This window comes from Leuciscus leuciscus (genome assembly GCF_965113295.1).
Source record: "Leuciscus leuciscus genome assembly, chromosome: 3".
In the NCBI taxonomy this organism is placed as follows: Eukaryota; Metazoa; Chordata; class Actinopteri; order Cypriniformes; family Leuciscidae; genus Leuciscus; species Leuciscus leuciscus.
The window spans coordinates 47522902-47528901 of NC_138727.1; positions in this window are offsets into that span (position 1 = coordinate 47522902).

A 6000-nucleotide genomic window follows, 5' to 3' on the forward strand; every position below is an offset into this window, starting at 1 on the left:
CCTCTGTTTCTCAAACTTCCATGCGCTCTGTGAATTCGCAGGTCAGAGTTCATCAGACGTCTACGTTCTCGCTCTCTGGCTGTCTTCGTTGGCGTATGCAACAGACATATGCGGATCACTGTGATGTATTTATGGATTTTCTCGTTCATCTCTTAACACGGGCTCACAGGGCATGAACAGATGGTTCACATCATCATAAGATGCTCATGAAAAATGTATTCACTGAAGGCTTTCCAAAAAGGAGAGGATAGTAGGAGAGAGGATCTTCAAAAACAAAAACCTTCCCAGGAAGATGGTGAATTATTCAGGACTTCAAGGGTGGTAAGAACATTGTGTTTAACATGAGAAGAAACACGGTATGTCACAAACATCACTGAAAAGACCACGGTCTAAAATGGACATGGCAGAAAGCAAGAACAACATCACAAGATGCAGTTCAATTAAATAACATTTATTTATTATAATTTTTGTATAACAACAAAGAAGAAAAATGGACTTCAAACATCTTTAAAGTAGAGGGTGGGTGAGATATAACATGACAGGACACACTTGATTGGCTTTAACATCATGTTGTGAACAAGGCTCATGGGTCGTTGAAATGTTCACATTTTAAAACAAATGCGGAGAGTAAAAGGAGGCTGGATTTGAGGGGTGTAATGTTGTAAGTCTACTTGTGTATAACATCTCCAAACGTTTTGTGGTAATACCTCCATGTCAGTGTTGCTTAGACTCACGAACATCAGTCTAAAATCACATCAAATCCAGCCAGTGTACTTTATTAATGCATGTTCCTGCTCTTATTGTGCATGATTCATTACTGGATGTTCTTGACAATTTCCATATGTGCATCGGACAAATTGATCAATCACTGGATGAATGTTTGTATGACCTTTGACTTTTATCTTTTGCTCTTTGTCTCTCTTACCCTGGATTATTATGGGTTGGTTAAATAACTCTGTTCAGTCTTATAGGTGTAACGAAAGTCCACTGAGGCGAGTTGCAGTGAGAACTCAGGTGTGGTTTTATTTACCAAAACGTGAACAAATACAAATCAAACCAAACTAAATCATGACTTAAACCAGAGTAGACGGGACCTTGAACAGGCTGATCTAGGACTTTATTTGGCTTGACCATGAACAGGCTGATCTAGGACTTGACTTGATCTTGAAAAGGCTGAACTAGGACTTGATTTGGCTTGACCATGAACAGGCTGATCTAGGACTTGACTTGATCTAGGACTTGACTTGACCTTGAACAGGCTGAACTAGGATTTGACTTGACCTTGAAAAAGCTGATCTAGGACTTTATTTGGCTTGACCATGAACAGGATGAACTAGGATTTGACTTGACCTTGAAAAGGCTGATCTAGGACTTGATTTGGCTTGACCATGAACAGGCTGATCTAGGACTTGATTTGACTTGATCTTGAAAAGGCTGATCTAGGACTTGATTTGGCTTGACCGTGAACAGGATGAACTAGGATTTGACTTGACCTTGAAAAGGCTGATCTAGGACTTGATTTGTCTTGACCGTGAACAGGATGAACTAGGATTTGAATTGACCTTGAAAAGGCTGATCTAGGACTTGATTTGGCTTGACCATGAACAGGCTGATCTAGGACTTGACTTGACTTGACCTTGAACAGGCTATACCAGGACTTGACTTGACTTGACCTTGAACAGGCTGAACTAGGATGTGACTTGACCCTGAACTGGCTGATCTAGGACTTGACCTTGAAAAGGCTGACTTGACTAGGCTTGACCTTGAGCAGGCTGAACTAGGACTTGACTTGACCATGAACTGGATGAACTAGGATTTGACTTGACCATGAACTGGCTGAACTAGGATTTGACTTGACCCTGAACTGGCTGAACTAGGACTTGACTTGACCTTGAACTGGCTGAACTAGGATTTGACCTGACCCTGAACTGGCTGAACTAGGATTTGACTTGACCCTGAACTGGCTGATCTAGGACTTGACTTGACCTTGAAAACGCTGATCTAGGACTTTACTTGGCTTGACCTTGAACAGGCTAAACTAGGATTTTACTTGACTTGACTTGACTTGACTTGACCCTGAACTGGCTGATCTAGGACTTGACTTGACCTTGAACAGACTGAACTAGGATTTGGCTTGACCTTGAACAGGCTGATCTAGGACTTGACTTGACCTTGAAAAGGCTGAACTAGGACTTGGCTTGACCTTGAACATGACTCACCAAACAGCGGGTTGCACAAAACAACTCCAGAAAAGGAAAAATAGTAACATGAGGACTATTTATACTAACAGAGTAATGACTAATAAGAACCACCTGTGAACAATCAAACAAAGAACCAATGAGAAAACAGAACTGATGAAACAAGAACCAATCAGAACATTACACATACTGTAAGACTAGGGAAGAACATGACATGATCACATGGTGTTATAAAGGAATCACATGACAAACAGGAACCATGAATATGAAAAGTACAAATTAAAAGACATGAAAACATTAACATGAACCAAAACCCAAAGGCAAACATGACAATAATAGGCCCTGTTTAAAGTCCAGATACATCTCGTTTCAGAAGAATGTAGTAGTTTTTTTTTTTTGTGGCTAATCTATAATTAGCCTACTGTAAAGGATGAATTAGTAAAAGTAAGCCTATATCTCTTAATGAGTAATTCGTATAACAACTTTGTCTAATTCTTCCCAGTTATTAGGTTTTTCTTGGATGTGTAGAAGACAACGGCTTCATAACTTCCTCTACTGTCCATGTGATTGTGCTATATATCTGCATCCTGCACATAAAAAGGTAAGATTAGCCTTTTTTTCATCCCAGAGCATCGGCAATTGATATATTCATGATGGAAAATTTTTAGGAAACACTCAATCTAGGTTATATATCCTCATGGTTTCACTGTAGCAATAGTGGATTTGTGAACGTGCAAAAGTAGTCGGGTTTCCATCTACATATATTTTGTTTTTATAAAAAAAAAATATAAAAAAGTATATAAATCACATCTCCAGAATGTGTATATAAAAACTAAAATTTGTTTAAAAATTCAAATCATTATTTATTCTAATTCAATAATGAAATGTCAGTCACACATTCTATTAGGTGTACTTGTACTTGCATCAAAAAAAATAAATGTTAGGTACAAAAATGTACTTATTGTGTTCTTCATGTTTTATTTCAAAACACTTGCGCTGCTGTTGAGGTGGAAACGGGTAAAGTTAGTGACCGGTTTGGTGGTATGGATGTGTTTAAAGCTGGGTTAAGGGATAAGAGAAGAGTCAAATGTGTAAATCACATTTGTGTATCAATTTAATTACAGTGTATCAAATTATTCATTTAAATGTTAGTAGTTAAATATAAATGTTCATATAAAGTGGGACCAAAATGTCAGTAATTTTTTTGCATCCCCCATAAGGCAGTATATATCTGTAGCATTCATAATTCATAAACTCATTCTTGATGCCTGCCTGTGAGTGTGATGATGTTCAGTTCATTAGTATGATATAGAACATCAGTGGTCAGCACCTCTCAGGAGGCTTTACTATAGGGTTTATTGATTTAACCAACCAAACGGGGGCATTCAGTCAGTGTGCAACATCATATCAGTCATGTCATGTAAACTAGCCCTCTACCGCAGTGCATAGTGTGCATCGCCATGCTAATGTCTTGACTTGGCATTGCTGTGGTTGTGAATGTAAAACTCCTGCACTGCAGCAGATTGAGGAGGAAGCGTCTCTGAAAGATGTGCTTTCTCTTCTGTCAATGATGCTCAGACCAGAGCTCATTTCTGTCTCATTCTGATATGTTTCTTTAAAATAATCGTTAAGCCAAAAATGATTTAATTTTACTCAAAGTTATGCTATCCCATTTGCTTTTAAAGTCCCCCTGTGGTGAAAATAAAGCTTTTAATGATGTTTATATGTCTATGTGGAGTTTTTAATATGCTTTAAGACAAACCATGTGCAAATTCATAAGTCGACACCATTGCTGAGTATTTTCTCCTTAAAACTGCAGTGAACCAAAGACAGTCTCAAAAACACGGTTTGAAATCGCTGGTGTTTCTGACATCACAAACTACCTTGCAACCAATCAGATCAACGTGTGATCGTCAACGAGTGGATCTCTGAGCTGCTGTGAGTGAGTGGAGGCGGGGCTCATGTGCATATTCATAGATCCGCGTATAATAAATGAGTCAAGGGTGTAGAGTTACATTCAAACTATTTTAACTCTATTTTTTAAAACTATTTTATAACTCAAGGAAAAAGTGTTTAAATATGTAATTTTGGTCTTCAAAGATGAGTTTTAAGGCATACAATTATTGACTACAGGGGGACTTTAACAATTTTACAAGAACATTTTGCGATTAATGCTAGGGATGCATGAAATACAGTACTGGTACAATGTTGATATTAGGTCTTTTTCTTTTAAACATTCATTGGTTTCAGTTGTATATAGTTAATCTTTATAAACATTAATAATTAATAACACTATTATTATTCTTTTTTGTGCAAAATTGCAACAATACTGAACAATTTATAATATACAAAACTTGATAAGCATTTTAAATGGTTGATTTTAGTTTATGAATGAATGGTTGTTTTATTCATTTATAAAAAAAAAATATTTTGATAATAAATGATCTGCCATTTATCAGTAATAGGCAATATCTTGAAAATAAATATTGGCCAATTGGTAGAAGTTTAAATTGGTGCTTCCCTAGTAAACGGCAAACCAAATAAAAGTGGTCTATACGAATTGTAACCCTATAAAGCCTGCTGTATCATATTTGATACACAAATTTCTAAAGCCTCTAAATTATCTGTTTTATTATATTTACTGTTTAGTATAATTTAAACTATTAGTTATTTTAGTATTTAATTTTTATTTAATTTTTTCTAATTAATATTTCAAGATGAAAGTAATTTATGTATACTTGATAATCCATACATATATTTTTAGGAAAATTTCATTTTTCTTTTTCTTTTTAGAAAAATCTTGTTCAAATCTATCAAATAAGATCCATCAGGCGTTGAGGCACATTTATTTTAATCTCTCAATTATCACTGAATTGCATTGCATAATTTGCATTATATGCTGCTGACTCTTATGTCAGCCTTAAAGTCACATGGACCACTTTTATGATGATTTAATGTTGTTTTACATCAGAGCTTTACCTGTCATTAAAAAAAGTGTCCTTCTGTGTTCAGTGGGACTACTCCTTAACTCAATATTCTTGTTCCCTCAAAGAAATTGCATCAGTGTAAAAGCCACCCATGGTTTCACTGACTGTTTGTACATCGGTTTGACTTTATCTTCTGGTAAAGAAAAACATTTGAGACGAACGCTGTGCTCTTGGCCTTGTGCAGATTCGTCATCCCTGAACATTCCCCGTGTTCCTCTCGCTGCGGTGGACCGGCTCGCCTTCCATCACAGATGATCACGAGGAAACCTGAAGCAGCAGCCCTCTTGATCAAAGCCCAGGCCGAATGCAATATGACACTAGGTGAGCTGTTACCTTGAGTCGAACACAGCACGAATACAGAAGCTCGCTGTGGGCCAGCGATTCAAGCGTGTCTCTCTGACAAGCTCCAATAGGTTTTTTAGAAGTGAGGCTTGTTTATGGAACACTGCTCTTCATTATAGATAGCTTGTGTCTAGTGTAAAATCCACTTCTTGGATGTTTAGGTTGTGTGGTAAAACAAAAGTGCCAAGTTGAGTCAAAGTACAGTGTTTATCACACTTGAGATTGATGGTTCAGTACAGGTGGGATGAAGGGTCACGCATCTCAAATGTTTCATTGTGTGTTCACTCGGATACCTGCTTTTCAGCTGCATTTTCAAATCATAGGCTGGAAAGTGAAAAGTCTGATTTATTCTTAAGAATTTGATGGTTCATATAAATTATAGATAAAAAAGAAAAAAGAAAAAACTGATCTGAGTCCCATTGGGCATGTTACACTTTTAGAAGAAAAGGTTCTATAGAATCTCAAAGTCCCCC